Source organism: Polistes dominula, unplaced genomic scaffold (genome assembly GCF_049000335.1).
Source record: "Polistes dominula isolate Pdom_NZ unplaced genomic scaffold, Pdom_raw_medaka contig_27, whole genome shotgun sequence".
Classification (NCBI taxonomy): Eukaryota; Metazoa; Arthropoda; class Insecta; order Hymenoptera; family Vespidae; genus Polistes; species Polistes dominula.
In genome coordinates, this window is record NW_028300906.1 from 810,681 (window position 1) to 834,759 (window position 24,079).

The 24,079-nt window shown below is 27.0% G+C and overlaps 1 protein-coding gene across 5 annotated transcripts in view; it reads right to left on the reverse strand.

Moving 5' to 3' along the window:
• The window catches only part of LOC107070307 (uncharacterized), a 59,498-nt gene extending 37,229 nt beyond the window's left edge, over positions 1–22,269 (reverse strand). For 3 of the 5 annotated variants that reach the window (XR_016179015.1, XM_089179787.1, XM_089179786.1), the window contains exon 1: positions 21,569–22,251. The gene's annotated coding sequence lies outside the window, so the exon portion shown is untranslated. Of the gene's footprint in view, positions 1–5,130; positions 5,189–21,568 lie in introns of all 5 variants that reach the window. The other 2 variants (XM_015328376.2, XM_015328375.2) reach the window with 2 other exon arrangements.
• Between the last annotated feature and the right edge of the window lie 1,810 nt (positions 22,270–24,079).

Sequence of the window (24,079 nt, forward strand, 5' to 3'; positions counted from 1 at the left end):
GAGAAATAAAGTAGCTTATCCTAGAGATATATAGAAAAGCTTTTAAGATAATTAAATGTGTACGAGGGAAAACGATAGAAATAGAAATAACAAAAGTTACCATTTCAAATGTAATCGTTTAAACTTTGACAATAAGTCAAATGAATTTTATCGATCAATTGTTCTTGTAAATGTTATTTTTTATTCTCTACCATTGTTAAATTGTAATCCTTGCAAATGTTATTAAAATTTATCTTGGGAGTATCTAATGGAGTCATTGTTTTAAAAGATACATAAATTACATAATATACTTGAAGTAGCAGAGTTTTTTTCAAGATGATTATTCTCATTCTTCAAAATACGATGTTAAATATTTTATTCTAATATCGTTTATAATAATTCATAATTTTTAGGTATCTAACACGCATCTTTTCGTGTAGAACAATTTGTCTATTAAAATAATAAATCTGTTTTGAAAATAATTAATCAATTGATTTTGATGAAATTTGATTTATTTTGTGTGATTTTGTTTCAATTTAGAATATTATTGGATTAGTTTTGATCGCGATTATTTTCTATTTTTTTTTTTTTTTTTTTTTTATTGATAATTTAAGAATTTATTATTGTTGAGATTATCTAAGTCTCTTTAGGTTCTGTAAGTTTCCAACAGAAGAAGTTTTTTGTTACACAAAATGTAGCATAAAAGGAAGAAGGGACAAGATGTATGTAGAGACGGTGTAAACGTTAATGGAAACGAACAGGCCATCACTCTCCCTGCAAATCTGATTACGTTTCACCATCCTAGCTTTTCGATGTGTTGCCTCCTCCACCTCCTTTTCAGCAATGGGAAATTCACGAATAGGATGTATCCATTGTACATAATGTACGGGCTAACCAAACTCCATCGGTCAACGACTGTCTCTAAAATAGAATTTGTCCCTGTTAGGACAGTTCTTCATTTCCGTTTTACCTTTTATTACAATTTAACATTCCTCGTTTTTTAATCTTTCATTTTTCTTTCTTTTTATTTTATAGATAAAAATTTATATATATATATATATACAAATGTGTATATGGATATGTGTAAGCATTGATTTGTAACAATACACAAATAATTATAAAATTATCTTATTATAAAATTATTTTACAAGTATCAAAAAATACTATTAATAAAATTAATAAAATAATTATTTTAATAATATTTTTTTATAACAAATTTTTAGTAATAAAATTAATTATAATTTTATATTATATTTTTAGATTAGCAAAGTTAATTATAATTTTATATTATATTTTTAGTAATAAAGTTAATTATAATTTTATATTATATTTTTAGAGTAATAAAGTTAATTATAATTTTATCATATACTTTTAGAGTAATAAAGTTAATTATAATTTTATATTATATTTTTAGTAATAAAACTAATTATAATTTTATAATATATTCTTTAATAATAATTATAAAATATTAACTTAATAATTTAAACTTTTGTTTATACAGTATAAGACAAAAGTATTCATACAGTAAATATTCAAAAAGAATAAGATCTGTATTTTCTATATTATTAATTGTAATACAAAATATGTATATATATATATATATTATTAATATTATAAATTAATATAAATTAAGAGATAAATAATAATTTTAACGTAATTTAGGTATCCCACTCTTAAATTTCACTTTTACATTAACTTCCAACCCTCTCTCAACCCCTTCGCACATGCGTGTAGACACATATGTATATATTTATTTAGTAATTTACATGAAACCAACATTTATTCAAAGTTACACGGTCTGTAATTAACATGCTAATGAATCAACAGTCTAGTCACTTTGGATTACTATTTTCTGGCACGATTACTAAAGTCAAACCCACGTGGGCACGGTTTTAAAGTAACACATGGATGGGGGTGGCCCGTCGGAAGGAAACAAAAGACAAAAACCGTATGTGTGTGTGTGTGTGTGTGTGGTACTGTTGACTTCAGAGAAGCGGATAAAGACACACACGACCTTTTCTGGGTTTTAGTTATATTGAATAAGTATGTGTGTGTGTGTATGCAAAAGTGTGTGTTAATAGAAAAGTGTTTTCTCGCACTGTAAAAGGGAAAGTAAAAAAAGATAAATTAACGTGATGAAAATGAATGAATATACAAATGTTGTTTTTTTTTTTTAACATTCTCAACCTTGACCATGAGGAGTATGATAAAGTGTAACACACGCCCATTCCACCCCCACACTTGTCTACAATTATTTCTATTAGTTTTTCCATTTTGATTGTTTGAATTCTCCGAAAAAGGAGGTGTTTTTATACATGGGTATAAAAACACCCCCTCACTGTTGTTGGGTGTGTGCCATTTTAAAAGCAAATACGTGTTCGATCAAATGACGGGGAATCGAAATGGACGTTTTTTTTTTTTGTTTTTGTTCTTTCCAAAGCTATTTCATTAATTGATAGCAACAATCGTACGAACTAATCGATTTACGTCAGTCCATCCGACGAGTATTCCCGTTAATTTAAATTTCCCCGGGATTCCTTTAATTTCCGATTCGCAAATAGAAGAAGAAGAAGAAGAAGAAGAAGAAAAGAAAAAAAGAAATAATATTTTTCTACATAATAAATCATCCCGAATTAATTTCGATGAATAATAATTTTTGTTCATTTTCCATTTCAAACGAAACGAAAAAAAAGAAAATGATTATCTCTTTTTTTAATTAAAAACTTTCTTTTATTTTTATTTTTTTTTTTTTTGGTAGGAACGTGTATAAAAATAATAATTTTCTCTTGAAATTTAAAATATGGTGAATCAAAAATTGAGAAACAAATTTCTACAATTTATTCAACGCCTACGTTTAATAGTTTATTTAATTCTTCAATAATATCATTCACCATTTGTTATCTTCTTCGTCCAGTAAAAAAAAAAAATAACTTTTTTAAAACCACTCTGACTAAACTATTTCTTTTTTTTTTTTTTTATTTCAAGTTTTGACGAACGGTTTGGCCCATCGTTAGAGGTCTTGAACGTTTACTCGAGTAAGAAAGTATGAAATTAAATTGATATTCAGAGTAAAGTGTTAATTAATTTGAATTTTATTTCAAATATTTTTAACAGAAATGAGAAACACGTACATACGTTACACCTTATCTTAATTAATCTGGTTTTTTTCTTCTATACTCATTTAAAATACTCTTATCTCGTTTCTTTCAGTATTACGATTCATCGAATCGTCAGAGGTGTGTATATGTGTGTGTGTGTGTGTGTATATATGGGTGGAGAATCCTACTTGTTGTTTAAATTAGCTGTGCTCACTCGAATTTACACGGGAAAAGCATTGCCAAGAATCGTTTCTCTCAACTCTGTAATTACCCTATCGTCTTTTCTTTTATTTATTTTTTTTTTCTTGTATTTTTTCTTCTTTTATTCACTCATTACTACCATCTCACCTAACTTTACTCTTCATTAATTCACCAACGTATTTATTGTCTCTCTCTCTCTCTCTCTCTCTCTCTCTTTACCCCTTTTCTATTTCTCTCAATTTCATTGAAATAATAATAAATAATAAATAATAATAATAATAATAATATTTGTCATAAATGAAGAAAAGTATTTATTACAGCAATTAGGTGAAAACACAATGAATTTATTTTCAATGAAATCTAACCTATTGATAAACGATACAGTTATGTATCGTCCAATAATAATATTTGTCTTTGAAAATTAAATTATTAAATATTTAATCGTTTAAATGACTTATTTGAAATATAATTATTTATATATATATATATATATAAATCGTAATTATAAATGTTTATTTATGAGTAAAGCAATATCAAGGTTCTATTTTAATAAACATTATAATACTTGTTTTAATATAGATTTTATTATTGATGATAATTATTTGAAATCAAAGAGTGTTTCATTAATTAAATTAATATTTAACCATTACCACAATACACACAGACATACATTATAGGAGGACAAATTATTAAATTCCTGTAATTTGTAATAAATATCATGAAAACGTATTAAATGTACATTAATATAATTTTAAATAAAAGAAAATAATTTCTTCATTATTCAATGAGTTCAAATTGTATTCTATATTAAAATATTGGGATCTCTGGTAAGGGGCGTGGATTACTCTAGCGGCAAAAATATGAACTATAGACTGGAGTATGCTGTACATTATTTGCATTAGTTATTTTCAATTTTACTTTCAATAATAAATAAGCAAGTCATTTAAAATTACAAATATAAGTATTTACACATAAATATCGTGTGTAGTTTAAATCAGTTTGTCAGTAAATCGTCCTAACTGTTCTAGTTCTGAATTTAGCCACCAGATAGAGTATTTCAAGTGCTACAGATCCCAATATATTTTTGTTTTATTTTTGTAAGCATTCATTTGACAATTAACGATAAGAATAGGTAGATTTAATGTTAAATAAATAATGCATTTAATCATTGGTTAAAACCGAAATAAACTGTAAGAGAGAGAGAGAGAGAGAGAGAGAGAGAGAGAATAAATGACTGTTCGAATAAACAGAATGGTGTTGAAATTTAATGCAATAGAATAGGAAACGATGATGGTGGTAAAAAGCTAAAGGTAACACCTTACGATTAAATGCGCCTGCGTGTCGAGTTGTTTCGGGTGCACTGAGCTAAGAAAAATTTCATTAAACGAGAGAAGTATCTCGACATAGTGAAATCTCTCTTTCTCTCTTTCTCTTTGTCTCTTTTTTTTTTCTTGTATTTTTTTCTCTAACATTCGTCGAAAATAAGGTGAATCGAAAGACACGATGTGATGTTTGTTGCTTAAACATAAATGTTTCTTTTTTATGGTTTTTTTTTTCTTTTTTTTTTTTTACAATTACTTTAACAGAAAATTTAATTCGGGATTTTTCTTTTCTGGAAAAAAAAAAAAATAAAAAAGAAAGAAAAGAAAAGAAAAAAAGGTTACTGTTATTTTTTAACACTTTTTATAATTATATTTTTCGTTTTATTTCATAGTCCTAATTTTGGATCATTTATTTTTCATATAATTGATTTTTCATAAAAGAATATATATATATATATATATATATGTAAGAAAATTGTACAGTTATATAAAGAAGAAAGAATTGGTAAATAAATCTTCCTAAGGCTTACCGAAAATCCGATTTAACCATCCATCCGCGGATTGAAAAGTTGGTGGTGTTGGGATAACCTAAAAGCAACGAGGGGTTACATTTCAAAATCCATGAATTGCATTGAATTCCATGATAAACGTTGTTTTACAAATCAAGTGATTGAAGATATATTTTCACGATATATATTAAAGCGTATTTTTACTTTATTATTATTACATACACGCGAACGAAACAACCTCGATCGTTTTTCTCACGAACGTCGAAGAACTTCAAGAGAGAAAGGGTAAGCATTAGAAAGGGAGAGAAAAAGAGAGAAAGAGAGAGAAAGAGAAAAAAAAACACGAGAAGAGTGTAACCGTGACCTCTTAGCAACCCAAGTTCATACCTTGACTGTAGCATTTTTTTTTTTCAATGACTTCACTAACAAGAGGAGAACCGAGTTTATAGAAAGACAGGTTTGTTCTTTTTCTAATTTTGTACAATTTTAAGAATTCATAAAAATCCATATATTGTTTAAACAATAAGATTCAATAATTAATGAATTTTATTGGTGGTAAAATGTTGAAATGAGTTATTCAACAGATCATTGAAGTTAACTTACAAATAAGCTAGTGATTTTTTTTACAAAAAAGGAAAAAGAAAAACAAGGAAAAAGGTGAAGGGGTTTGTTCAGAGAGTGGGGTGAAACCGAAAAAAAAAAAAAAAAAGGAAACCTCTCTTCATCGTTGCTTTTATCTCAATATTTTTCCTTGATAAATTTCATGCCGTGTGTGTACACGAATAGAAAGGGTAAAGAGGGGGGAAAAAGGAAAAAAAAAAACATTAAAAAATGGGAATTTTCTTGAAGGAAAATACAAAAAAAAAATGAAAGAAAAAAAAGGGAATAGATAAAGGTTTCCTGTTTCCTTCCACGTTCATTTCTACGTTTCTCGCGTTAATTTTGCCGCGAGCTTTTAGCAGCCAGAATAAGAAATAGAAAAAAAAAGAAAAAAGAAGAAAAATAAGAAAAAGAAAAAAAAAACAAAACAAAAAAAATATTCTTACGCAGCGCGAATGATTCTTTTTACAGCGGTTACAGCAAATGAAGTAGCTGCATGTTGCCATTCCTATCTTCTATCACTGTCGGATGTAACCGGTGGCTACTAAAAAGAAAAAAAAAAGGAAAAAAAATTACAGAAATAGAAAGAGAGAGAGAGAGAGAGAGAGAAAGAGAGAAAGAGATGGTAAGAAAAAAGTCAGAGATAGATAGTTTTCCTACTTTGAAAGAATCCTTCTTTTTCTTTTTTATTCTTTTTCTCTTTTATATTTCAAACTTCTTCAAAAAATTCGAATATTTCGTTCACGGTTTTGTTAAAAATATTTTTAATCTCACTTTCTCTCTTCGTTCGAATTAATTACATTACGTTTTTGTTTTTTTTTTTTTTTTGTAATGACATTAATCATAAATTTTTAATTAAAAAATACTATAGGTAATATAATTTTACCTTTGTTTTTGACCTTGCAATATTATATATATAATATTTAATTAAATAATATATTTTATATATGTAATATACAAAGTATATAAATGGTATGTGTATTTCTCTAGATATATATATACATATATGATATTATATAAAATAAACGATAAATAGATAAATAGATAAAGGGATAATATATAAGCAAACAGCTTAGCTTTCATCATGTTAGGAACGTAGGAGTATCTTTCAAGAATGTCGTTCATGAAACGTTGAATTTTGACCTGAATAACTGAGCCAAGTCGAAATGGTTCGAATAGGTCTCTAATTGTAAGCTTGATGATGCCAAAAGTCTTATCCCTAATAATAATAATAATAATAATAATAATAATAATCATTATCATCATCATCATCCTCAAACACATGACAAAATATATTAAACAATATTGCACATGTTACAAATATTGCTATAAAATTCTGAATTATAATTTGACAAAAAAAAAACTTCTTGTGTGCTTTGTTCTATACTGCATTAATATTTTAATAGGAATATGTTAAATTTGTTATAAACATATATTTTAAACGTATTAAATAAATATTTTTAATGGTACACGTGGCACGGAACGTGTTAAATAAAAATTTGTGTAATATTAAATGTCATTAAATAAATATTAAATTATAAGTATAAATTTGAAAGTATTAAGTTATAAAAATTATTTTATCGAATAGTTTGCAATCGATAGAATGAGAAGAAAAAAAAAGAGAGAGAGAAAGAAGAAAAAAATAAATAAAATTTGCTAGAAACTTTGTAGGACATTACGTTGATAATAAATGACTATGACAATCGCAACGATTCGATACGCGTCGAGTGCACGAGCTTAAGCTCGTTTACTAGGCATTTTACGAGATGGCCCTTTTTGCCCTCTTACTCTCTCTCTCTCTCTCTCTCTCTCTTCCTCTCTCCTTTTTGCAAGAGATAGCTTTAACAATTTCTAGGATGCTTTCTCAATTTCTACGAACTCTCTGGATTCCTCTTTAAAACTGGTAATATCAAAGCACGTCTATACACGTTCTTCGTTTACATAACTTCCTTGATGCTATCATTTCATACACTAAGATTGCTCGTTTAAACTATACAAATAAATATACATACATATACAATATATTTATACCTATTAATCATATAAATATATGTAAGTATAAAAATAGAAAATAATATATAAACATTTAATACCATAATATTAAATAAAATGTTAAATATAAATATAATATATTTAATATTATATTATTAAAAATATAAATATATATGAATTAATTTATATTATTATTTATTAATGTGTATTATTATATATTATATATGTTTTTTAATATATTATTATATATAAAAAATATTAAAATAAAATATATTACATAAATAGGATACACTGGCCACGTGTTGCTGTAAAATTTTTTTCTTATCATTCAACAATTATTTAATATGTTATTTCATCTATTTATTTTGCATTCCTATTTTTCTTCTTTTCTATCTTTTTCTCTTCATAAAATTAATACATTTTGAATAGTATTTTCCTGTCTCTCTTTTCTCTATCCTATGTTTTCGTGTTCTTTCATCATTTTATTCTTCTTTCTTTTTCTTTTTTTTCTCTTTTCTTTGTTTTTTTTTTGTTTTCCTCGTGAAAGTAATACTTTTTGAAAAAAAAAAAAGAGAAAAAAAGAAAAAGAAAATTCTTTCTCTCTTCTCTCTATCGTGTTTTTAATTAATTTCTTTTTTTGTTTTTACCATTCGTGACGTTTTTTCCATCACGTTTTTCTATAGAAAATTTTTCTCTCTTTTTTGTTTTCCCCCAGTGATAGAACTAGACCACTAGAGTAGCTAAATTCAGTAGTTCGACCAGTTGAGAAAGGTTAGTAAACCAAATTTAAAGGGATTTAGGTAAAAGGCTAATAAGACCCATTTTCCAGTAGTTAAAACAAGTAATCAGGGAGACAAAATTGTAGTTGTTAAGGTAAAGGGTACTACGTAACAAGACTACAACTCTCTCATTCAACAATTCTCATTTAACACTAAACTTATACAACGTCAGATCAAATTACCATGTCTTGTAATTTGTAAAAATGTGAATAATTGATAAAAAATCCTGTATAATTTGTAAAAAAATGCGATAATTCATCAAAAATTCTTGTCATTTGTAAAAGAACAAAAAACAAAAAAAGAAGTTGAAAATGCTAATTAATATCTACTTGGTCGTGGACAAAAAAAAAACAGAAAATTCAATTAAATGTAAAATAAATGAAACAATTTGAACAAACTGATACTAACAAATATTTCACGTCTAATAAAAAAAAAAAAGAAAAAAAAAACATAACAAATATCGAAAGGAAGCCTTTCAAAAAGCCTTCAAAAGAAAAACGTAGTAGATAAAAGTTATTCGCTAATGAAATTTGAAAAATGAAATATACGTTTTGTTTTGCCGAGGTATTTTTTAATTAATTGTACAACACGATGTAGGAATTTTTTTTTTTAAAAGAACACAAAGAATTTTCTTTCATTGTTCTCCAATAAAGACGATGATGCGAGATTATTGAATAATATTTTTTTCTTTTCTTTTTCTTTTCTTTTTTTGTCAATAGAAGAAGAAAGAAATTCTTTTTTTTTCTAAAATAACGCGAGAGAAATATTTAATATATTTTTTGATATGCTTTTTCACTTTGGCAAAATGTGAAGAACACATCATCGAGTTCTATCGATGTTGGTCTTTCGAGACTTTTTCTATTTCTTTTTTTTTTTTTTTTTAACCAAACTTCTTCTTCTTTTTCTTTTTTCTTCTTCTCTTTTCAACTATCTGTACGAAACTTTATTCCCATAAAACCATAAAACTATATGAGATAGTTATTATTCCATCCTTTTTCATATATATATATATCATCTTTCTTCTTCTTCTTTTTTTTTCTTTTTCTTTTTCCCATGTGTCGGATTTTCTCTACCATAACTTGTGCAAGTTTAAACTAAATTCTTCTATGATTCTTTTACATTTTTATAAACTAACTAAAATATAACACAAATATAATAGCACATCCTAGTTATAAAATATAATTAAACCTTTGTTTTGCAATTTTGTCAAATGCACGTAACTTTATATGAATTAGGTTTGTATTTCCATAAAAAAAAAAAAAAAATTAATTAAATAGAAATTAATTTGTAAAATTAGGAGAAAATTTTCATAATATAATATAATTTGAATAATTGCATAACAAATAATTGTTTGATGGAAAACAATGACATATCGAGAATAGAATTGGACCAATAGGAACCTGTTTGAAGATCCTGGCTGCACGGTGAAGATAACGTTATTATAGCATTCAAAGTGAATCCCCATTGGTGTAGAAATGTGTTGTTGAGAGTATTTACTGAGGATCAGGACGAATACGATGATCGTGTTTTTTAAATGACATAAATACAACAAATGCATTTTAGAAATGTAGAACAAATGATAGAAACGATAAAACAATAATCTTTTTTTTTATTAATTTGTATTATCAATGTTGATATCATTTTTAATTTTTTTAATCATAATTTAATGAAATTAATATATCGTCATTTGATATGATTGAATATAATGGAATATCTTGGTTATGGGAATATCAATCAAATGAATTCATTGAATATTAAACATCTTCTATATTGTAATAGATATTAAATTAATCACAATTATATATAATAATAATTAACTTGTTATGTGATATTTAATTATTTATTTCATTTTATTATTTCATATTGAAACTCTCGACATATATATTATTTTTAAATTAATATTTTAAATATATATATATATATGTATATACATTATTAATATTAATACTATATATATATATAGTACTATTATATTTAATTACTAATATATTTAATTTATATAATATAAAGTAATAATAATATTAATAAAATTTAAATTAATTTTAAGTATTAATTTATATATTTATATAAAATATTAATATTAATAATTATATAAAAAAAAAATATTATACACACGTATGCATTATATTAATATTATAATATAATAAATTAATATTTGCATTTGTGTTTTTATAACAAACAAACAAACAAACAAACAAAATTTGTAAAAATAATTATGAAAATATTAAGAAACAGTAAAACACATACACAAAGAATATAGAAAAATGTGTTAGATAAAATTGTTAAAATTTAAATCGACCATATAAAAATATCTTCAAAGTATTTTCCTGAGAGGTAAAAATTGTTCGTTCGAGGATTTTAAAATTCGAACCATTCAAGAAGACGATTTAACACGATAAATTTCTAGGAAAAACGCAGCCATACGTGAGCGTGATTGCTACGAAAACGAATCGTGAAAAATAAGCCGAATCTTTCCTTTCTCTCAAATCTTTCTTTTTCTTTTTCTTTTTCTTTTTGCTTTCTTCTTTTCTTTCTTTTCTTTTTTTCTTCTTCTTCTTCTTCTTCTTCGTCTATGTAGAGGAACAAAAATTTCTCGACTTTCATTGAGAGTCGATCAAGTGCGGATTGTCTGATAAAACTTTCTCCCATCCACCATGTTTTTTTTTTTTTTTTTGGTTTCTTTCTCATTGTGCATAAAAACACAATTCTTCCTTCCTCTACCATACCATAATGTAATTTTTAATAATAATTCTTTATTATTTATTAATTATTCATTAATTTCTCTTTTACATGTTAATTTCAAATTACCGTTAGTTTTATTTATTTTTTTTTTATAATAATTTATTTATCATTCTTCTTCGTCATTGAATAAGCGTTGATGAATTATTTAAAAGAAACAACAGAACGAAACAAAGCAAATAAACATAACAAAAAAAAAACAAATATGAATAAAAAAGAGAAATGAAAAGAAGAAAGCGGGGGGAGGGGGGGAGAGAGGGAAAACGGAAAGAAAAAAAACGTGACGATATTCGAAAAGTTTCATAGGGGGGGTGGGTCACGTAAAGATAACGCATGAAAGTGTATGGGAATGTAGGGGGGTAAAAGAAATAGACGTGTAAAAGTATTCACAACATCGTAGGGCGGAAAAAGGGTGAGAAAAGGGGTAGGAAAAGGAGTGGGGAAAAGGGGTGGAAGAAGTAGCATAGTAAGCACATCTGGATCTGTGTAGACACCTGCTATCTCTGTTCCGAATGGGAAAACTAAACGACTTTTCTTCTTATTCTCCTTTACTTTTCGAGGAAAAATCTTTTATTCGAGTTTTGCCATTTATTTTTACATTTTTTTTGTTTAAATGGATAATAAAATTTTAAACGTTAAATCTGAAAGAATGAAACATTAAATATTTATCTTACAATAGAGTCAAAAAACCTCAATACTTTTCGGAAAAAAACCTCACTACTTTTCGGAAAAAGCCTCACTACTTTTCGGAAAAAACCTCACTACTTTTCGGAAAAAACCTCACAGTACGTGTTTTAATTATAATATGTATCGAAAGAAAAGAAAAAATATCATACGTGAAAATATTTTTTAAATTAAAAATAAATGTTTCAAAATTAAAAAAGTTATAAAAAAACTGTACTTTCGTATAAAAATGATTCGCTCTTTCAATGTATATAACATATATATATAATTCACATAGGTGGTTGAATAAACGAAGGCAAATATGAATGGCGGAAGTACCCGTCGCATACTTGATTCAAAACCTGATGCTTTGTGAAAGTCTTCTACAAAACGCCGGACATGTCAATGGATACGTTTGAAAAGCTTTACGAATATAAAAACATATTTTATTTTTGTTTTGTTTTTATTTTATTTTATTTTATTTTGCAATAATTCTGTTTTAAACTAAACAAACTTTTTCGTCTTTTTCATTTGATTTCTCTTCATGATTTTTGTTTCTTTTTTTCTTTTTCATTTAAATATGAAATATAAAACAACAAAAATAAATCCAATCCTTTGAACAAAAATTCGTTCGCAATTTCGTACGTAATTTTTATATATTTGATTAAACAAAAATTGTACCGAATGATTTTTTATATTAAAAAAAAAAAAAAAAAACAAAAAAAGACAGAAAATTTTCCTTTACTTTTGTATTTTTATATTTATTATTTTCAATTTTGCAATCATTTGAAATGTCTTACTTTTGTAAATAGCACAACTCCGATAATTGTATTAATTAAAATAACGACAGGATACTTGGAGTTGAGTCAATGAACCAAGATTAAGAGAATCCTACGTTGATTTAATTAACAGCTAGTGTAATTTAAGAAGAAAGTAAGATAGATAGGTAGATAAATAGACAAAAAAAAAAACAAAAAAAAAAGATAGAGAAAGAGAGAGAGAGAGAGAGAGTGGAAGAGGTTGTGTGTGGTAGGGTTGAGTTGAGGGGTAAGAAGAAAGTACTACCTGGAACTCGATTAGCGATAGAACTAATAGTTGCCGTAAAAAAAGTGAAGTAAAAAAAAAGGAAGGGGAGGGGGAGAAAAAAATGGGAGTAGAGAAAACTAGGTATATTGCCTTTCCATTTTCCACGCCTACGTAAAATGAGAGTGAGAGAGAGAGAGAGAGATAGATAGATAGAAGTGAGTGGAGAGTAAAAAAAGTCTATATTATCCGATAAAAGTCCATCGGTTATATTAATTTACGGTTGGATTCGCGTTTTACCAGGTTAATGGATGGTCCGATGAGATATCCTGCTTTTTTTCTTTTTTTTTTTTTTTTATCCCACTTGCTATGGTAACACACCATATGCCGATGAAGAAGATCTCATTATTTGTTCCTTTTTTATTTCTCTATTCTTTTTACCCAAACAAACACACTGGCACGCTATATATGTTATGGTTTATTATGCAAAATGTTCTTCCCTAAAAGAACAAAATTATAAATTGAGATAAAAACAATGCATGGTGTTTGTTTGGATGTGTGTATGTCTGTATGTGTGTGAGAGAGAGAATAAAGTTTGATCCAAAAACTTTTGTTATTTTCTTTTTCAATTTTCCGTTTTTACTCTCGAAGGTACACAAAGGTAAGATAATATATAAATTAATAATTACTTTTATACAACATTTTATGATTTATGAATAATGGATTATATATAGGATACTTTTTGTTTTCTCTCTCTCTCCCTATATACTATAAGAGAAAATTTCAAGTTACGTGTATTTGAAAAAGAAAAAAAAAAAGAATTGCAAAAAAAATCGTTTAATTAAATTTTTTTATTATTAGGAGATGCTCACAATTTGCTGTAATTTCGTTATAAAAATATTCATTTAATATTATATTATAATTTTAAACTATATTTAATAAATTATAACAACATACAAAATAATACCACAATTAGAATGGAATACATAAAATAATAATAATAATAATAAGAAGAAGAAGAAGAAGAAGAAAAAAGAAGAAGAGAGAAAATAAATTTAAGAAGAAATTCGTCGTAAAAGAAAAAAGTAATTAATTTGTTCTTACTGCGATACTCTTATTTTTCATTTTTAAACTAATTTCTCGAAGATATTTTTTTCTTTTTTTCGTTTTGAAGATTATCAAAGTTTTTCTGACCCTATTTTTTCTCTCTCTTTTTGTTTTTTCTTTCTTTCTTTCTTTGTCTATTTTCTTTCTCTTTCAGTTAGTTTAGAATGAGTCTCTTCTCTTTAATTTAACAATCCGTAGCTTATTCTACGGATATAAGCGGATGTTTAACTACATCGATAATGATGGTGGGATCAATCGATTGTTCTACATCGAATCTTCCATCTCTATCTATTATCCATCTATCGATTTATTTCTCTCTCTCTCTCTCTCTCTCTCTTTCTCTCTCTCTCTCTCTTTCAATCTCCTTTTAAAGGTAGCAGTAACTTTGGAATAGTCCTTCGAGGGTTAACAACGGAAGCCTATTTCTATCTCTACTCGAGTTACTTAGACTTCGAGAAGATAATACAAAGCGTTAGTTCGTTAAATACATTTAAGACTCCATTTATCGGAATGTCCGTTTGCTTGAGGTACTAACAAACTTTTTTTAAGAAACAGAACAGGAGAGAATTATTTATCCTCATTTTATTTATCTTTCCTTTTCTTACTAATCAATATAGTTTATTATTTCGATTGATAAACACATTTTCATCATAATTACTTTATTTTTTTAATTAATTTTTTAATTTAATTATTTAAATTGATAAACATTTTTATCATGATTAATTACATTTGTTTTTTTTTTTTATTTTAATTAATTCATTGTTTACTTTATGTATTTATTTTTTAAACAGTGGGAGAATTATTTATCCTCATTTTATTTATTTTTCCTTTTCTTACTAATCAATTATAGTTTTATTTACATTGATAAACATTTTAATCATGATTACATTATTTTTTCAATTACTTTATTTTCTACTTTATGATTTCATTTTGTATTTTCTTTTTTAAAAACAGACTGATTGTGAGAATTATTTGTCAACATTTTTTTCTCTTTTGACTAATAAATATATTTTTCTTTTTAGAATAATAAACACACACACACACACGCAAAGATTTTTCTTATTTAATAACTTTAAACGACGAATAGTATAAATCGTTAAATTTCGTAAGATTCGTTTAACAAAAGTCTTTGCTTGAAAGACGATTGATTTTCTCTGGACAATTACGTTTTTTTCCCCCACGAGGGAATTAACTCGAGGGCCAATTTTCCCTCAGACTAAAAAGAGAGGGAAGAAAGAGAGAGAGAGAGAGAGAGAGAGAGATTGAGGGAAAGAGGAATAAACAGAGGGATCAATGAACAAAAAATGGATAAATCGTTAAAAATTCATTCTTATGATCAATGTTTATTGTTCGTTGAATTTCCACCTTGTTATTTGTGTACACACACACACACAAATATATATATATATTAAAAAAATAAAAGAAATAATATATTTATTATTTATATATTTATTCCCCATACGATATAGACGTTATCGGATTTGTGGATAAATAAATAAATAAATAAATAAATAAAAGTATCACACAGAGTTGAACGATCCATTGTGTAATAAAAAATAATCTGTCAGCTAATGAAATAAATACAATAAATGAAAATAATAATAATAATAATAAATAAAAAAAACCTAGAAGCCCTTAGAGTTCAGGTACAAACAAGGAAAATAATTAAAAAAAAAAAAAAAAGAAAGATTCAAAAGGTTCCTCGTTTTTATTTTCTTATTTTTCTTTTTTATTTTTTATTTTTTCATTTTTTTATTCCTTTCGTAACAATCGTTGGTTGCTTTAGCAAAGACATGTTTGTTGACCATAGAAAAGAGTTTTGTAACAGGATTATATATAAGTTTTGTATAACTTGTGCGTACTGTTGTCGATTTCTCACAATCGTCCCTGTTTCTTATTTTTTTTTTTTTTATATTTTTTTTTCTTTTCTTTTTTTACGTTTCACTCTCAAAGTAAGTTCTTCTTTTGAGTCGTCCTTGATAAAGAGGTTTGATTCAATACTTTCCTTACTAAACGTGCAATACAATAATAGAAACTTGCCTTCAGACTTTTTTTCCTTTTAACATAATCAACGTTCACATATGGATTACGATTACAAAAATATATATATATATATATATATATATTCTTTATGTATTTAAAAAAGAAACAAATTAAAATAATTAAGATAGGATATGCAGAAAATAAAAAATGAAAATTAATCCTTTTTAAACCACGATTAAATTTGATTTCATTTCTTTACAGTAATAAATCCAAATGTTTATTTATTTACTACGGGGTTTTTATATGTCATTTTTTTTTTTTGTATTAATTAAAAATATGTTTTTTTTTATTCGTACTCAAATTCATTCTAGTATAATATGATTTATTAAATAGTTTAATAATTCTATTGATTTGTGTAATAAGTAATGATTATTTAAATATTCTTTTATATGCATTCAGGTTGCATAAAATGATTTCTTTTTTTTTTTTTGGAAAGATTAATATTCAATGATAATAATTATTGCAATGATCATTACTATTATTATTCGTACTCAAAAATTTATTATCAAATAATATGATTTATTAAATAGTTTAATAATTATATTGATTTGTGTAATAAGCAAAGATTATTTAAATATTCTTTTATATGCATTCAGGTTGCATAAAATGATTTCTTTTTTTGGAAAGATTAATATTCAATGATGATAATTATTGCAATGATCATTATTATGATCATTCGTACTCAAATTCATGATAATATAATATGATTTATTAAATAGTTCAATAATTCTATTGATTTGTATACTTTCACACATTATTCAGGTATTCTATTATGCATTCAATTGAAAAAAAAAAAAAGAAAAAAAACGATATATTATTTGAAAAGATCAATATTTGATGATAATTATCTGCAGTGATGATTATTATGACTCTTCCTTAAATCATTCAGGTCAGCAATCGACAGCAGTAAGCACTCGTGTCGACGAGTTATATCGAATAGAAAAAAAAAACGCTCTCGAGGAAAAAAAGTGCTTCCATCCTCCTCGATTTTCACGTGACGCGAACGTGCGGTAGACAGATAAATGAAATATAAAAAAAGAAAAAAATAAATAAAAAAAAAGAAGATGGAGGTTTATCGAGAAACATCCTCTCTATGACAATATTTTCGATTACACGAACTCTCGAGTACAATTTATATATACATATATGTATGTATATTGATTGATTTTATAAATAAATTAAATTAAAGAGAATACCAAAAGAAGAAAAATCAAATAGAAAAATGTAAAATGAAAGCATTTTTCTATTCTATTCTATTCTTTTCTTTTCTCTTCTTTTCTTTTCTTTTTTAATTAAATTAAACGAGAATCTGAAAAAAAATGTGTGTACCATAATAAAGTAAAAAAAATTAAAATTTTAATTAGAATCAAAAGCATATTCGTATTATTATCAAAGAATATTATATTTGTAAAATAAATAAATAAATCATGTATGATGATGGTGTTGGTAAAATTTGAAAGGTCAAACTTTCTCCATAGGAAAATTCAAACCAAATGCGAGCATCGTTGATTATATTTAATTCCCACTAATCGCTATCATTAACGATCATAAAATTAACAAGTTCAACAACAACGGGAGGAAGAGAAATTCTTGCGTCAGTTGTAAACCCATTTCTAATAATATATAAAATTTACAACAAAAAAGAAATAATAATAATAATAATAGTATATATAAATTAATTTCTTAAAAAGATTTACACATTTGTGTGAAATGTTCTCGATGATTGATCAATAAATTCATCTCTCTCCCTCTCTCTCTATCTCTCTCTCTCTCTCTCCCTAGCTTTTACACGCCTATTTATTCCATCTTAAAAATCGATCCAATTCACAGCATCACTTGAGAAGCCTCAATCCAAATGTTGAAGTCGAGCGTATTTGAAAGACGACGTGTGTACTTACCTTTCGGCTTGGCTTTCCAAGTTCATCGATCGCGGTCCACGAAAGGGGTGAGAGAGAGAGAGAGAGAGAGAGAGAGAAAATGAGGAAAATAGAAAGAGAAAGAGAGAAAAAAATATTTAAAAAAAAATAAGTAGGAAAGAGAAGATAAAGAAGTGCGAGACAAAAACGAGGTTGCGACGCCTCCTCTTCTTCTACGAGGGGCTGTTTTACGTCAAAATAAAAATGAAGACACGTTCCCTTTTCAAACTCTCATTTTCTTTCTTTCTATCTTTATTTATTTCCTTTATTTCTTTCTTTTTCTACAACCTTACTCTCTCTCTCTCTCTCTCTTTCTCTCTCTCTATCTCTCTGTCTCTCGTACTCCCTCTCTCTTTGTATTTTTCTTTCCTCTTTAACTTAACAACCAAATGTTATAGTTACTTTCAAGGTTTTTCAAAGCATGGAAGTGAAAAGAAAGGTCGAGCAGATTCTCGAGTATACTCGAAAAATCGATCGATATTGATTGATAATTATTCATTTGTAAAGAATAATTATATGCTTCGTAGATGATGTATTGGTAAATGTCGAATAATTGTGTGGGTGGTGGTGGTGGTGGTGGTGGATCTCGATAAAGTTATATAATTTATTGATTAAAGATAATTTGATAAATAATTATATATTAAAAAAAATAAGTCGATGTTTTTTTAAGTGTATTCAATTATTTTTTTTTTTTTTGTTATATTCCAAATATTATTCTTTTTGTTAAATAGTTTGTTAACAATCATCTATGTGTGAAACTATATATGTTGTTGTACAACATCTGTAAAATTTAATAATTATTATTATTTTATTTTATTTATTAGAGATAATTGTAACACGAAATATTTGAACATTTTTGAAATAAATTAAATATAATCTTCAAAATTAAATGATATGTATAAGTTGTGTATGTGTGTATGGTTTCAATAGAATAATAATGTTCTTGATGAAAGACAATTTTAGATAAATATTATTTAAAAATAAATCGATGATAAATAAATGCATATTATTCTTTATTTTTAATTAAAAATACTATTATTTTTATTAGATAGTTTGTAGCAGTCTGTGAAAATAATAATAATAATCGTGTTTTTTTTTTTTTTATGAGAAATCATTTTAACAATTCATGTATACAATTCAGATTAATCTTAGTAATTAAATGAAATTTATTGTATTGGTTAGAAATTATACGACTGAGCATATGTATACGCTTATATATGTGTGTTTGTGTGTATGTGTGTGTATGGTAAAAAGAGATAGAAAGATAGGTTGGTTTCTCTTGTCTCTCAATAGGTTGCATCGACGATAGACATCGTCTATTTTTATCGGGGCCGTGAGCACACGCGCGCAACCGATACTTCAGCCCATTTTTCGTCAAAAGACGAGCAGATAGAAAGAGAAATCGGGGAAGGGAGGAATAGACAGTCCTTCTTTCTCCCTCAACGAATCGATAAAACAAAAAAACAAAAAAGAAAGAAAGAGAGATGAAAATAATATATCGATACCGGCGAAAAACCTCGAAAGTATCTCGAATTTGCCGGCAACACGTGGCACTTTTTTTTTTCTTTTTTTTTTGTGTTTTTTTGACAATCATTATAACAACCCCTTATCATCTCTTCGAGAAATACTTGAATAATAATATTACGTAGTTGTTACTTTTGTAAAGAACATCGTTCAGAAGAAATGAATTTATTATTATTATTTTATCGATGTATAAACAATTATAATTAAAAATTCAAAAACCTTAATTGTTCTTCACCCTAAAAATCATCAACGACCAGGTTTTCTTTATGGCTACACCCCTTTGCTCTCGGACCGGAACCTTACAATAAAGAAACTGCATCCTCTTTCTCTCTAAATATATTTAATAAATAAAATATATACAAATATATAATATATATATAAATAATAATAATAAAATATTATAATAATTATAATAAACAATATTTGCTTAGTTAGATATGATCGGAAAACGTTTATATAAAAAAAAAAGTAAAATATGTAAAATATATTCAACGAAAATATTTTCTCTTGCTGATTGATGATGATTCGTGTGAATTGTTAATTGGAACAAATTTTTTGCGTTACATTTATTTTCTTGTTTTCTCCTTTTTTGTTTTTTGTTATGGTTTGTTTTAGATTATCGTTGAACAAATGTAAACAACAAAAAAATCGTTTAATCGATTTAACCAAATCTTTGTCTTTGTCTTTACACTCGCAACTATTTATTTTGTTTTCAATTGATTACAATTAACATCACACCGCACGTATCAAAGGGGATTAGAGATTTCATTGTTCGTGAAAATCGACTATGTCGTGAGTGGTGTAGAGGGTTGGAAGGTGGGGAAGGGTAGGGGTGAAAGAAAAAAAAAACAAAAAAATAAGGATGACTGGTTGGAAATAGTAGAAAGAAAAGGAAAAGGAAAAAAGCCATGAAAAACAGTTAGCGGAGTTCACTTTGAAAATGGCAGGGGTGGTGAGGGGGGTGGGTGGGTGGCTTTGGTATAAAAGAAAGAGAGAGAGAGAAACGCGCCGGTTAAAGAGAGGATCAATTTGATTGCTCTTTTCCTCAGAGGAAAAGACTACAAAGAAAGTAAGCGAAGTAGACACCAGGCTTCTTCTTCTTCTTCTTCTTCTTCTTTTTCTTGTTCTTTTTCTTTTTCTTTTTCTTCACCATCACCAAGGGACAATGAAATTTTTGTCTTCGTTACGATCGACTATTGACAAGGATCAAATATATATATAACTAACGGTTCGAGATATCAATGATAAGAATCAATTTCGAATAGTTCAAATCGAAGAAAAACAAAAGAGAAACAAAGAGACTAATTCTATGTGGAATTTGAACGAACATCTTCCCCCAATCCCATCTTCACCTTCTTCCCAAAAAAAGGACAAAAGAATAAAATAGAAAATATAATAATTACCAAATAGAATAATAAGCTTTTCTATATCTGATTTGGCAAATATTATTAAGTAGAAAAAGTTCAAACAAATTATTTAAATTAAATAATAAATGACATGTGGTGTGTTCTTAGAATTGAAACAACAAGAATCTTTCTAAATTGTAATTATACAAACAAAAATCTACATTTATTTATATAAAATCATCAAAAAAAAAAAAAACAAGATTGATTAGAAATTATTTCTAATCTTCCTAAACGTTCAACAACCATTATCAATACATACGATAAGAAATAGAATGAAGGTATAAAACTATGAGAGAGAAAATGTTTAAGTACCAGATATTCAAGTAGTATAACCGTAATATTAATCATACATCGACGTAAAGAACAAAATTCTAAACGAATGAGTGCTCAACCATTATCATACATACGATAAGAAATAAAATGAAGGTATAAAACTATGAGAGAGAAAATGTTTAAGTACCAGGTATTCAAGTAGTATAACCGTAATATTAATCATACATTGACATAAAGAAACAAATTCTAAACGAATGAGTGAGTGATCCTTCTTCATCGTAATACAAAAGAGAAAAAAAGACAATATTTTGAAAAAAGATTTTCATACGAATGTGAGTAATAATAAACTCAGACACAGACAGACACAGACACACATTTATATTGTAAATTTTACCTGATTCGATGAAGCTGCTAATCAAATCAGAAATCACTGGCCAATCCCGTCGTCGTCACCATCCGCATTTAACCTCGAATACCTTGCACACGCAGCAGGACGTGGCCTCGTTTCTTCGTTCCTCCTCGACGCCATCCTTTCCAATGTCTTTCTTTCTTTCTTTCTATCTTCCTTCCTTTATTTTATTATTTCTTTTTTTTTATCTATCTTTCACTATTTATATATATTCTCCCTATTTTTCTTTGCTTTCTTTCTCTCCCACCCTCTCTCCCTCTCTCTCTCTCTCTCTCGCACACTCTCACACGATTAAAATCTATTTGAATGAAATCATAATGCGTCGTTTCACAAACAACTATTATTCACGTAGTTCACAATACTCTAATTACAACAAAAATAATAATAATTATTATTATTATAATTATGATAAGTAATAACGAAGAATGAAATAACGAGGAAAGAAAAGAATAGGAGAAAAGGAAAAGAGATATGAGAGAGAGAGAGAGAGAGAGAGAGAGGGAGTGAGAGAAAGAGAAAAGGAATATAAAAGAAAGACAACACTACCGGGGTTTTAAACCGTTCCCCCTCTTCCGTTCGTCGAGAAACGAAATCTCACTTCAAGGACAAATTCGTAGGGGTTTCCGCGAGCTTGCGCGACCCTCGCTTCTCGCACGACTGAACGACGGGACCTGGAAGCTTGGCTAAACCCGAACACATTTCTCCTCCACCCCTAATGTAGTTCTAGGTTTTCTCGTGTGGCGTCACTACTAGCTTCGTACTTCTCTCTCTCTTTCTATCTCTCGCTCTCTCTCTCTCTCTCTTTGTCTTTGTCTTTCTCTATCTTTCTTTCTGTTACGCCTACGACTGATACACCACCCTACCTACTACTACCACAACACCACCACCACCACCACCACTACCACCCATTTTACTCTTCCTATTCCCTGTCCCCTTCACCCCCTACCCCTCCCACGTTCGCGTTTCTATCCCTTTCGATAAAAAGCTTCTCACGGAGTCAGGGGATAATACCATAGTTTGTAGTTTGTTAGAATTCGCCTGGTTTACGTTTTATTCACTCGTTTTCACCAATCAGATGTGGATGATGTTTGCTTGTTTTATTTGATTTTTTTTGTTCATCTATTGTTATTTGATTCTTTTTTCTCATCTCTCTCTCTCTCTCTCTCTCTCCCTCTCTCTCTTGTTTTCTCTTTCTCTTTTTTTCTTTCTATTTTGTTTCTTATTTATTATTTTATTTTTTAATACTCTTTTCTTTCCTCGTATAAAAAAAGAAAAAGAAAAGAAAGTACATACTATGTAATGAAAATGTTAAAAGGGCACGTGTTATTACCATCTAATCTATATAAGATTAAATACCGATCTATATAAGATCGGTATTAAAAGTACTTAATATATTTTGATTATTATTTCTATTTCTATAGGTTGAAACACGCGATACGAAGTTTCTTTCATCTTCTTGTTTCTTTTTTTTCTTTTTTCTTTTTTTCTTTTTTCTTTTTTTCTTCTTTTTTTGGAACAAATTGCAAAATTGTGTAACGAAAGCTTTGACAATGTAATAGAAAAATATTGCAAGAGCGTAGGGAAAAGAGAAAAAAGAAAATATAAAGGGTCGTAGCTTTCAGGGATTTTTATTGAATTTCTCTTAGAAAATGTTCCTTTTTCAATAATTTCATTTGCAAGTTGGTAATCATTGTGTGACACAAAAAATTCTCAGGAATCTTCTAAAAATACATATGTATATACATGTAATGTAAAATAAAAAAAGTGGAATCTAAATGCTATTTAAAAAAAAAAAAAAAACAAGAAAATGTCAAGAACAATATCAATTATATCTATTGTGCAAATATTTTTAGAAAAATAAAAAAAAAATAAAAATGTTAGAAACATTTTACACAAGGTATAACCTTAAACTCTTAATATTTATTTTACAATAATCTTTTATCAAACGATATACATATAAAAGTTGTAAAAGTTCTTTGAAAATAATTGAAAATGCGTCATACATTCGTCTACGTCTGACCCAAGCACGAGCTTTACTACTATTATCAAAGACGAAATGACCACGTTCCTGGCTTTTATTCTCCTACTGCACACGGTTTTCCGTAAAACGATTTATTTCCTCCTTAACCCTCCGATTCTATATATTAAAGCAATATCAGAAAAAGAAAACGAGAAAGCTCCAGGGCTGCTTTTTTCTTCTTTTTTATTTCGTTTTTTATTTTTTTATAGCTTTTAACTCATTTCAAAATATCTCCAAGAATTTCTCGAATTTCTGTATAACCAGTCCTTTATTTTCTTTTCATTTTATTTTCTTTATTCTTGTAGTCATTTTGTTTATAATTTATTTAAACGTGAACAAAAAATATTACACTTTAAAAAAAAAACAAAAGAAAAAAACAAAGTTGATTATTTAATTAACCATCGGTCTAATTTTTTCTTTTTATTTTCGTTTAGTAATTTTTTCATATTTATTTTTTCTCCTCCATCTTACTTTAT